This window comes from Oreochromis niloticus, unplaced genomic scaffold, assembly GCF_001858045.2.
Source record: "Oreochromis niloticus isolate F11D_XX unplaced genomic scaffold, O_niloticus_UMD_NMBU tig00000795_pilon, whole genome shotgun sequence".
Lineage (NCBI taxonomy): Eukaryota > Metazoa > Chordata > Actinopteri > Cichliformes > Cichlidae > Oreochromis > Oreochromis niloticus.
In genome coordinates this window covers 376,198-388,839 of record NW_020327251.1, presented here as the reverse complement: position 1 = coordinate 388,839, position 12,642 = coordinate 376,198, and the positions used below count along the sequence as shown (strand labels likewise).

At 41.6% G+C, this 12,642-nt stretch overlaps 1 protein-coding gene across 6 annotated transcripts in view; it reads right to left on the bottom strand.

The window, feature by feature from the left end:
- Positions 1–12,642, bottom strand: part of LOC109199679 (eotaxin) — a 367,879-nt gene that overhangs the window by 36,656 nt on the left and 318,581 nt on the right. Inside the window, exons 1-4 of one of the 6 annotated variants that reach the window (XR_002059987.2) lie at positions 8,811–8,946; positions 7,002–7,134; positions 6,870–6,931; positions 6,367–6,776 (exon numbers count right to left, since the gene is read on the bottom strand). The exons of 2 other annotated variants lie outside the window; for them this stretch is intronic. The gene's annotated coding sequence lies outside the window, so the exon portion shown is untranslated. Of the gene's footprint in view, positions 1–6,366; positions 6,777–6,869; positions 6,932–7,001; positions 7,135–8,810; positions 8,949–12,642 lie in introns of those variants that run through there. 3 more of the 6 variants (XR_003217448.1, XM_025904337.1, XM_025904336.1) reach the window with 3 other exon arrangements.

Genomic DNA, 12,642 nt, shown 5'->3' with positions numbered 1-12,642 from the left:
CCGGAAATCCATTCCTGACCGTCACCCCATCCCTCGTGTTCAAGACATGTTAAACAGCCTGACTGGGAGTAGCAGACCCCTCACAGCCTTTATCACACCTTGGGGCTTATATGAGTGGGTAAGGATTCCCTTTGGTTTGTCCTCGGCTCCAGCAGAGTTCCAGCGCAGTATGGAAGAGTGCCTTGCAGGCTTGAGGGATGAAATATCTCAGCCATATCTGGATGACAATTTGGTCCACAGCAGATCATTTGAGGACCACCTGCGTGATCTGAGGGAGGTCCTGCGCCGCTATCAAGCGCACAGGGTGAAGCTGACCCCAGAAAAGTGTGAAGTGTTTAAGGGCAAGGTGAAATTCCTGGGAAAGATTGTATCCAAAGATGGCTACTGCATGGACCCTGCTGAATTGGCACCAGTGCAAGCACTAAAAACCGCAAACCTGAGACTGTGGGAGACCTAAGGAAAATGCTAGGTTCCTGTCATACTACCGCCCTACATTCCAAACTTCTCACGCACTGCCAAGCCACTATACCAGCTGCTATCAATCGGAAAGATTCAAGTGATTACTGACAGAAGATCAACGGTAATCAGGCACAAAGGAACACGGAAAAATCAGACCAACTCCACTCAAGCCAGCCAATCACATGGACGGAACAACACCAGGCAGTGCTATGCCAGCTTATAGAACACCTGCTGAGTCCACCATTCCTGGCATACCCTGATTTCGAAAGACCATTTGTGCTGCAATGCGATGCCTCTCAAGAAGGGCTTGATGCAGTCCTGTACCAGAGACAGCAGGGCAAACTGGTTGTCATTGGGTATGGGTCGAGAACTCTAACAGCTCCAGAAACTAACTATTACCTGGCCCCAGTGACACAGATCTCCAAAGAGACACTAAAGAAAGCACAGGAGGATGATCCAGTCATTGGCAGGGTGCGAGAATATGTTATGACAGGACAATGGCCTCCTTGGAGAGGAAGAGACAGGGGTGAAGACACTTCAGTTCTAAGCCGGGAAAAGAGTAAGCTGTACCTTGACAAAGACGACATCCTGTACAGGAAATCCGCTGCTCGAGCTCAGCTAGTGTTACCCACAAAATTTCATCAGCTGGTGTACAAGGAGCTCCATGAGGAGATGGGACATCTCGGAGTGGAGCGGACACTCGCCTTGGTCCGTGATCGATTCTATTAGCCACATATGCAAAGACATGTGGAACATTATGTGACCAAGGTGTGCAGTTGCTTGAAACGGAAATGTCCAGGCAAACCAACTAGAGCACCGTTGGTCAACATTGTCACCACATACCCTTTTGAGATGGTCTCAATAGACTTCCTACATCTGGAGAGTTGTAAAGGAGGATATGAGTACATTCTAGTCATGATGGATCATTTCACCCGGTTTGCACAGGCATACGCATGCACCAACAAGTCAGCAAGAACAGCAGCAGAAAAGATCTTTGGAGATTTTGTGCTCAAATTTGGATTCTCTGCCCAGTTACATCATGATCAGGGAAAGGAGTTCGAGAACCAGCTGTTTGCCATGCTGGAAAGGTACTGTGGTATCCAGGGGTCACGCACGACACCTTACCATGCAGCGGGGAACGGTCAGGTGGAGAGATTTAATCGGACACTCCTTTCCATGTTGAGGAGCCTGGCAGAGGAAGCCAAGGCAGACTGGAAAAGCTCCTTGAGCAAAGTGGTGCATGCGTATAACTGCACACGCAGTGAAGCAACAGGATATGCCCCATATTATCTTCTCTATGGCAGAAACCCCCGCCTACCAGTGGACATCATGTTTGGCCTGGTTCCAGGTGACCAGAGTACTTCTCACAGTGATTATGTCCATAAGTGGAGAAGTAGGATGCAAGAGGCATACAGATTGGCATCAGAAACAGCTCAGAAAGAGAGGAACAGAGCAAAAAGGCAGTATGATCGGAAGGCTCATGGAGTAGAACTGCAACCGGGATGTCGAGTGCTAGTACGGAACTTCAGAGACCGGGGTGGGCCCGGAAAGCTAAGGTCTTACTGGGAGGAGCGAGTACATGTTGTGTTAGAAAGAAAGCACAAAGATAGCCCTGTCTATGCCGTACAGCCAGAGAGAGGACCAGGGAAAGTGAGGGTTCTGCACAGGAACCTCCTACTGCCCTATGACTTTCTCCCCGTTCAGGAGGAGAAGCTGGAGAAAAACAAGAATGGGAAGGAGGATGCCAAACAACAAAGAAAAGGAAAGACCCAAGAAAAGCAGCAGGAGAGTGACCACGCAGCAGTTCAGAGGATGAGGGTGACTGGGGAATTATCACCGCACAATCTGCAGAATCACCCACCCAGATCAGAAGTCAGCTGAGGGCAGAGGCAGAGGAGTTCCAGCCAGAAGAAGCTAACGGAGAACTGTCAAGTGGTGGTGTCAGCAGCGAGTGCCTAGACGAGGGTGAGAAAGGGGACTGGAGTCAAGTGCAGAGGAGGAGGAGGCAGGGCGAAGTGAGCTGTCTGGGGAGGAGAACGGAAGAAGTCAAGAACAGGTGTCGTCATCTGATGAAGAAGACAAGGAAGAGCCCAACTCACAGCCAGTTCCCACAAGAAAGTATCCTTTTCGATGCAGAAATCCACCCAAGACACTCACGTATGACACCTTAGGTCAGCCGTCAGTCATAAACAGAAACAAATGATGTCCACAGCTAAGAAAAAAACTAAGTTCATTGTCGCATGTTGAGTTTACTGTGGTGACAGTTTAAACAGAAAGGGAAGTGTTCACAGTAGGAAATGTTAAAAAGAGCAAATTTGACAGAGCAACAACTGCATATATTAGTTTGATAGTTCACATGAGTTAAACAGGGAGTACCAGAACCAGACTAGTTACACATAGAGGGATACTGGCTTGTATGTGGGATATACAGCAGTAAATGTGTGTCTGTGTAAAAGGTTACATGGTAGAGTGTTAGGTCTACACCTTCAGTCTGATACAGAGCACGCCTGAGTGGCGGAGACTTTACAGACATTGCCTGGCCAGTAGGCAATGTCTTCTGTTGAAGACATGTATTCTGGGAAATCTCTAATGTCGGGACGACATTTATTTTTGGAGGGGAGAGTGTGGGACTCATGTAATGGATGGACACAGATGGAAGTATTGTAATAGATATTGCCCCCCCCCCATAATTTCATGCATTCTTATCATTGTTACGTTATGCATTCAGTTCTTTATTACTATTTCTGACACATACTGTGCTCACTGGCAATCCAGCTAGAATATTCTGGTCAATGATGATTCCCATGGGTGGTGCTCACGCAGGCACTGTATCGGGCAGCTTTGGGGTCCTGTGTGTTTTACTGCACAGATAGCCTGCAGAGTGCAGCTATGCTAACTGAAGTGCTTGTGTTTTGTATTTGCAGGTGAGCACAAGTGATGTGATGTATAAACAGAATGATGTTGACGTATGAGAAATGTATTAGAGTAAGGTACTGTCATTAATGGAACACAACGCTAATGTCGGAGTTTGTGATTTACATGATGTACCTGAACTGGTGTTAAACGGAATATCACATCGCAAATGATTACAGTTTTTTCTAATGGCTTGAGCACATTTTTTGTAACTATTGGCTATTTTTGCAAAACTCTACACACAAATAAGAAAACTCTTCACCCAATCAGCAAAACATTGTAGTTTCCTTGTAAAAGCGAATAACCCTTGCTTAACTCTCCACACCTTTGTAAAAATGGTATTTTCGTATCCAACAGTTAACACAAGCCATCATATTACAGTTTCTTCTGATTGCTTAAGCACATTTTTTGTAACTATTGGCTATTTTTGCAAAACTCTACACACAAATAAGAAAACCTGTCACCCAATTATCAAAACATTGTAGTTCTCTTGCAAAAGCGAACACAGCTAGATTAACTCTTCACACCTTCGTAAAAATGGTGTTTCGTATCAAACAGTACACACAAGCCATCATCTACTAAGCACACAATGCGCCAACTGCACACTGATGGTATGAATACAAAACATATCTGGCTTTTGCTTTCTCTGTGTACAGATGTCAATTTGAGGTCACACTTTTGTCATAGTGTCATGTAAACATACAAGGATCCACACTTCAAGTATTGGTGTTTATTCACACTCATCAAAACCAAGACAAAGTCAGAACACAAAATAGGAATTTCACAAAAAAAAGGGGGAAAAAAAGACAATCAGCCTACATCATGTCGTCTTTCTGGGTCCGGCCACAAAATTCCGTCCACATCGCATGCGATATCCTCCAGTCCAAGGCACCGGGGAAAATATCTCCTGAATGCCGTATCCAGGCCTGACATGATGCCTGGTCAATATCTCCACATGCCTCCTCCATTGCCTGTAAAAGGCTACCTGTTGATGAGGATGACGGTCGTACACTTTCCAGCGCCAGGCAGAGAAGAACTCCTCGATGGGATTTAAGAATGGAGAGTATGGAGGGAGGTTGAGTGCCATGAAGGATGGGTGGTCTGTAAACCAGTTGCGGACCAAAGCAGCCCTATGGAAACTAACATTGTCCCATATGATGACATATCGGGTCTGCTCTGGTCTCTGAACAGTGAGCATGTCATGCATGGTGTCCAGGAATGCAATAATGTGTGCAGTGTTGTATGGGCCTATGGTTGCATGATGGTGAACAACACCATTTTGGCTTATAGCTGCACACATGGTTATGTTACCACCACGTTGTCCTGGGACATTGATGATGGCACGGTGTCCAATAATGTTCCTGCCACGTCTCCTGGTTTTACTGAGGTTAAAACCGGCCTCATCCACAAAAAGTAGCTCATGTCCCATTGCATCTGCTTCTAGTTCCATCACTCTCTGGACAAGACAAAACAAATGCAACACATCAGGCCCATGCACAGCACTACAGTATGCACTGCCAAATTCAGAACCAATGACACTAGCTTACCTGCACATAGTCATATCGCAGTTGCTTTACACGTTCTGTGTTTCTCTCGAAAGGAACTCTGTAAATTTGCTTCATTCTTATTCTGTGGCGCGCAAGTACACGACTTGGTGCAGAAATGCTTGCACTGTGTATATTTTGAAAGATGGTGTCATTATCAATTATGCGCTGCTGTATTTCGCGCAGTCTTATTGCATTATTGACAATCACCATGTTCACTATATGGGTCTCTTGTTCTGGAGTGAACATTCTGCCTCTGCCCCCAACATCTGGACGTCTAGCAATTCTGTAAAGTAACAATTTCAGTATTTTTGCATGTATGGTACTGTTGTGTTTCTCATTAGCATGGCAGTGCTACAAATCTTAGTGCAAAGTGACTGTACTAACCGACTCTCATTTCAAAATGTCCTAATGATGCCTGCCACAGTGAAGTGGCTCAAGTTAGGCTGAACCCGTTGGCCAGCTTCCCTCAGGGTCATTCCATGGTTGATGACATGGTCCACTATTGTAGCTCTGATGTCATCAGCAATTCTATTTCTTACTCTTCTTACCCTTCCTCTCCCCCCTTCTCGTCCTCCTCTTGCTCCTCTTTGTCCTTGTTGTCCTCTTCGTCCTACTTCTTCACCTCCACGTCCTCTTCCTTGGCCTCCTCTACTTCTCACTCTTCCTGCTCCCTCCATTGTACTCCACACACACAGCTTACCTGTATTATAGTGCTTAGGCTGATTGTAAAGTGAACTAATTATCTAAAGAAGTTTTCACATGTGACAGTGTGCCAGACAGTTGGCAAAATAGTGTGAATAATGGCCATAAATGTGTATAGTTTTGCTAGGAGTGTGTTGATCCTTTGCAAATTGAGTGTAAAGCAGTGAGTTGTGTTTACAGTTCTGCAAAAAGAGTGCTGTGCAGTGGATTGTAGCTACAGGTTTGCAAAGTGTGTGTTACAAAATGGCAAACTGAGTGCAAAGCAGTGTTTGTGCTTTTAGTTTTGCAAACTCAGTGAGTGGTTTTGCTATAAGTATTAATAGTTTTAGAAATTGTGCTATAAGAATCACAGTTAGGGTTTAAGCATTCAGAAAAAACTGTAAATGTTTGACCCCCTGATCTTCAACATGAGGCCTGAAGGCCGAATCTGCAAAACAAAAACTCCAGGTCTTCTGTCACAGACCTGCCCATGGCTGTTCATGCTACATCAAAGTAGTTAAGAAACAGACAAACATTTTAAAAAAAAAAGACTACTATAGAAATTTCTTTTTCACAATACGTCCACAGGAGAAAAAAAGAGAAAAAAAACAAGATATTTTCTGTGAATTAACAAAACTTTTCTGTCTGGAGAGTTGTGCTAATACATTTTATTGATTAACTAAAGGAGTATTTCTTTAACATACTGGCAAACTGAGATGACGTTTTGCATGCATGAACTTGTGTAAAAGATAAAGTTTTATAAAAAGCCTGGACAGTCTACTCAGCGAGCATCCTCACTTAAAACACTAGTGAAATGCAATAGGGGATTCAAACAACAGCAAGAAATATTTGCTCAATAATACAAAAGTTTATTTTTATATTGTTTTTCACAACCACATTGTTCTTCACATAAACACATAATGCACAAAAAACAAAAGACAAATAAAACCTGAGCTCAAATGACCAATTGAAAAACAATGAACTCAACAGCATAAATAAAATACAGGGTTACTCCACAGGTAAGAGTAAAAATTAATCTACAAATGCAAAAAAGAAAGTTTTAAGACAGTCAGGCTGAGAAAGCGCTCTGGTTTGAATAAGCCTTTAATGGTGATGGAAATACTGGAAATACTGATGCAGCAGACAGGCTTCACACCTTCCTCATTTTGGCAGTGACTAGAGAGGAAAAACAGACAAGCAGGAGCTTCAGTTTTTCTCTGTAAATACTTTGCATTTATTTCTGTGTGTGTTTCTTTTAGCATGACTTACGATCTTTGACCCACTGAGCGTCTGGATCAGCACAAAGTTGTTTTCCATTTTTTGTGTCAAAACTGGAAATAAAAGACAGAAAATTATAGAGATTGTATGTGTTTGTATGTAGGACAACATGTGCTGACTTACATTATAGCCTTCACACAGTGATGCCTTGCAGCCTGCTCACGATATGTTTGCCCCACCACGTCAGCACTCACATTGTCTTTGGTGACGTCAACGCAGCACGGGCGCTTACTTCCAGGTCCACGGTCTCGAGTACCTGAGAGATAGAAGGTTAAAAACTGATTTGTCTTACATCACTAAACAGAAGATGACTTTTAATATGTGACCTGAAATTATGTTACAGTGAACAGGCATTTTTGTGCAAATCAATCAACAAGTAAGTTTAACAAATCAATGTTCTCACCACTTGGAGGCCCTCAAGTACTTTTTGGGCACTTTGGGCATTATGTTAATTGTCTTTGATTTTTATAGTCATTGGGATTCAAAGAAAAAATGAATGAAAACCAATCCAACTTTGGCCCAGAATTAAGTTTAGCTGTTGCAGAGCTCTGCCACAGATTTTAAAGAATGTTTCTATCTTCAAATGTCTCTGATTCAAAAAGCATATGACATGCTCCCATTTGTGCAGCACGTGGATATTTCTTAAAGAAACTCCGGCTAGCCTGGCCGTGCTCCACAGCAATAGCTGCGCAGATGTGAAATCAGTGATGGTTTGATCAGAACTTGTCTCCAAGCAGCCTGAAGCTGGACAGATAGTGTTGATATGATAGAGAAAGGTGGGTTACTTTGAAATATACACGTGCCGTGACCAAAGGGGAGTCATACACCGTATATATGGAATATGTAACTGAGTGGAGACATAGTCTTGGTATGATAGAGAACATATTCTCAATGTTCTTATGTTTATAATAGACGGTACGTCACTGTTTGCTTTGTGCTGTTATCAGGATCACTCAGAACGTTTCCATAAATATATTTTAACAGAGGCGAGACTTGATCCAACATTTGGAGATATCATCTGGCGTCTGGTTCCTGGAATTTTGCAAGGATGAATTTTTACTTATATTTATTTTCTTAAACAAATTGAATCAAATAGAAATATGAACGGTTGGGAAACATCGTCTTCATCATCTGAAGAAGATATCTGCTGTCTTAAGTTGCTTTTTTTTGTTATTATTTGCAAAGAAAGCATGTTGGTTTACTTTCCAGAGGATGAGAATAGGAACCAACATTAAGCTACATTCATTAGCAATGATTAATATATCAACTGTTTAAAGCAGTGAGATTTACTTACAGAGTGAATTTGTTTGAAGGAAACCACTGAACCCACTGTGCTACACTAATAAGTTGGCAGTTATGATAGTTTAAGTGTTTTACAACATATGCCTGGCATGCAACGCAGCGTGAGACATAAGCCCATAAGTGACAGAAAACAAAAGTTTGCATGTAGATAAACATAAATAGTATAAACATTGTTAATGGTAAGCAGTATAGCGTGAATGGATATGGTGTGGCTGTCAATCAGTCCAGCAATCGAACACAAAAAATCAGGTGAATGTTGTACTTAAAAAAAATCTCCAAGACTTCTTCTAAATGTAGACGTAAAGGACGCCTTTTAAAATGCCATCACTGACTAACAAAACTTAGCACAGAAAACAGCTTCCAGGGTGTCTGGAGTTTTGTGGGTAGAAGTCGAGTAAATGCCAGAAAAAAATGTTACAATTATAGACTGAGCAGATACCAGAATATGACTGATGTAAAGGTTTGTGGTCTTTACACAGTGGTCCTGCTCAATAAAACACAAAAATATCATAAGTGCACATTATTCACAAACAGGTAGAAGTCATTGTTGGAAATAAAACAGATAACTTGATCACAGCAGTTACTCTCTCTTTTTTTCTCTTCTCTTTCATAAAGTAAGAGCACAGTTACCTTCAGAGGAGTGGCAGCACACACACCGAGAGCAGGAGGAGAGTGATGGAGAGGATCTTCACAGACATTTCCACCGGTGGTCTGGCTCACTGATCAGAGTTAAAATCTACGAGTTGATTCGTGTTTAGTTATTTATTGGTAAGTGCAGGCACAACTGATGAGGTGTTTTTATAAGTCTGTATTTTTTGTGTGTGGAGTGGCATATCACACCTCCGCCTCTTATCAGGGAGACTTTAGTATTTCAACCTAACACCTCACTGAGAGCTTTCTGAGAAGCAGCCTGACATACACAAAGTTCAAATACACTCAAATATGGTTTAGAGCCTGATGATTGATGCCAACGGTTTGTGCATTGTCATGTTTAATTAATCTAAATCACCCACTGACTTCTGTTTTTCAGTGACTCATGATGCCCCTTAACAGCCTAGATGTACATCTATTAACATTTGCATGACTGGCTGACTTTTATGCTGCTTACTTTTTCGTATAAATTCCCACAACTTAAACTGTTGCTTGTAATTTAAATTGAATTGTTTCTTGTTTGCATCAAGCTGTTCCACCCCTGAAAACTCAAAAGAACTCACTTTTACTGGTTAATGGTTATTTTATTTTTGGCAAATGATCAGATAAGTTTCACACTCTGCTCTGGAGGAAATGTGTGACAGAAATGTGATCATGTCAAGGTCTTAATCTTCCAACTCCCACATGCAAAGAACAACAGTTTCTAACACAGACTAAATACATCACATGTAAAATGGTTTGTGTATGCGTTGCTAATTTCCCCCCTCATAGCTGCATTAGCTATCCCATTTCTGTCATGTTTCGGCTGTGTGCAGGCAGGAGAAGGACCCAAACGCAAAACTCATGTTAAGGTTCAATGTTGAGAGAGGAATCCAAAAATAACCACAGATCCAGGCGTGTGCAATTTAGACGGCATTTTAATGAATACACATATGCGGAGCCAATACTGTTCAGATTCAGTATTGGACTAACTACAATCGTCAGCACAAAGACTTTTATAGGGTTGAAACAACAAAGCCCCCTCTTTTGCAAAACCAAACAAAGTACAGCTTACGTCACTTAAACCACAAAATGTTCCGTGAACTTTAACATAGTTTAAAGAACATTACGTCTCTTGTCTCAACATCAGTTGCACTTCCTCTAAGTACTTCGGCACAATTCTGCAATTGCAGCAAAAACACATCTTCACTTCTTACCTACTAAAATAGATCTATTATGGTGTGTATGTGTGTGTGCGTACACGTGCGGGGGCGCGTGCATGCTGTGTACTGCGTACGTGTCGTGACCTCTCCTGTACCCCAGCTTCACCTCACAGCTCTGTCATAGCCAGACATAAGGCCTGAGCTTTTACACAGCTAAACTATGAGTGACTCCTAGACTAAAGGTCACACTCGAATGATGATACTCAAACCATAAAGGAAACTTACTTAAACTGAACATAAATGAAACTTAAACTTACTTAAAAGGATATAAATGATAAATGACACAAACTTAACTCTTAGCTCTAAAGAATATAAGGATATAAGGATATAACTCCAGGCATATGTCATGTAAGCAGGTGTGTTGCAATTCCTTTCAAAGCTCCTGTTCTCCTCACCTTGTATTGGCTGATCATAACGCCTGCCAAGAGTTTCTGACCTTCACTTGACCAGGAGCCACAGCTCTTTAATAAGCTCAAATGCAATCATGTATAACAGATTAAAATCATTTTCATAACACAGGTTTTCCTTCCCAGATCTGCCAATATGTTTGCTCCTCCTAATATAGTCTAAAAGCCACCCCAAGCAACACAATTTGAACTTTCCCCTATCAGTGATCCCTCTAACTAAGTGTGTGTGTTAATCAACGATACATGCATAATAACACCCTGCTCTTAACTTGCAGTTAAACTCTGGTTTCAGTTTCACTTCTGCAGAAGCCTGCAACTTCAAACACATGTAACTTCCTGTCCCTACAGTCTACACAGAAACCCTGAGATCATAGAAGCATTAAACACATTTACAATTATAGATTCAACTCAACCGTTTAAAGTGGTTCTTCTTGGACCTGTAATAAAGACTATAACCATATATTTGAACATCTGAATGCATCTAAATGCAGCATCACTATTAATACTGAAATGTTAATGATGATTATCAAAATAGCAGCAAATAATAGCAGTAAAATATTTCTCCCCTTCACACTCACCACACAGGAATTAAACTCAAAAGCTGCTTTGTTGCAGAGTGGCATGAAAACCATAACAAAAGAAAACTAATCTGGGACATGGATAAACTGACACACAGGGAAACACAGCCATGAGGGAGACTACGACACTGACAAAGAGAAACACAGGGCTTAAATACACAGAGGGGTAACGAGGGAATGAGACACAGAAGGAGAGCACAGCTGGGAGTAATCAGGCTGGACGAGACAAGGGAAGTAAAACTAGAATCACTCACATGAAACACGGACCTTCAAAGTAAAACAGGAAACACACTGACTGAACTCTAGACATGCAAACTTAACAGCAACTGGGGAGACAGAACATAGGAACCTGAAACATGGTACAAAAAGGTCACAGTAGACACAACATGGAACACAGGGAAGCCATATTACAAAGCCAAAGAACTAAACCTATGATAACCTATGAAACCTAGGGAAACAAGAAACAGTACAACAAAGGACTCAAAACATAAACCATAATATAAAAACACAAGATCTCTTCAAAATAAAATAGGAAACCTAATGAGACGCAGACATGACAACCAGAACTTGACAACGTAAGACACAGACATGAAACACATGAAGAGCAGGGGAGACTTAACAGGGGTTGGAAGACACAAGGGGAATCTAATAACAAAGAACTAGAAACTGATGAGCTTAATCATATAAACATCCAAATAAACTAAACTCAAAACACTGGGTCATAAGACCCAGGATGGTGACAATTTCTTTTATTTGGGCTTAAATATGAGGGCATGGCTGTTTGGGGTACTTGGGTTCATTTCCCTGTTCATGACCCAACAGGCCAAGCATAAACTTTCCAACAGATGGCCTCACATTTGACTCTAAAATACTGTCGCTGTGGTTGCTGTGCTCTGTTTGTGCTCACCTGCTGTGTTTAGTTTCAATAGATGTGATGCTGTGCATTATAGCTAAAAACTGTCTTCTCTGGTCTCATTGGTTCAAAGGACATAGTTCCAGAAGCGTTTATTGCAGAAAGTCAAGGTAGAAGGTCTCCCTTGAAAAAGAGGTTTTTAATCTCAATGGGATCTTCCTGGTTAAATACAGGTTAAAATAAAAATAATAAGTCCCCTCACCAAACCTCTGGTGAGGGTGACACAGTGACATTTGTTACGAAATCAGTTTCACCCCGGTTCTTTTTATTCCTCGGGCATCCAGAGACGGCACCGGAACTCAGTAGTTATTTCACAAAACCTTTATTCATCTTTATTCATCTTCATTTAAGCATGCATCTTCTAGAAGGGAAGACGTGCAAGGCCGGTGTCCCTCTGCAAAATCTTCACTCCATTGTTAGTTACAGCCAGCTTTATAGAAGTGACCCCATCATAAAACCCCCATGGTGTGCTGCAAACTCTGTGTCTGTGTGTATGCACGAGCAGTGTTGGTCAAGTTACTTGAAAAAAGTAATCAGTAGCTAATTACTGATTACTTCCCCAAAAAAGTAATCCCGTTACTTTACTGATTACTTATTTTCAAAAGTAATTCATTACTTAGTTACTTAGTTACTTTTAAAAAAACACAATTTACAACCTGAATAGGTAATAAAGCGACAGATCTTTCAGCCCAATTCTACTTTTTCTGCATA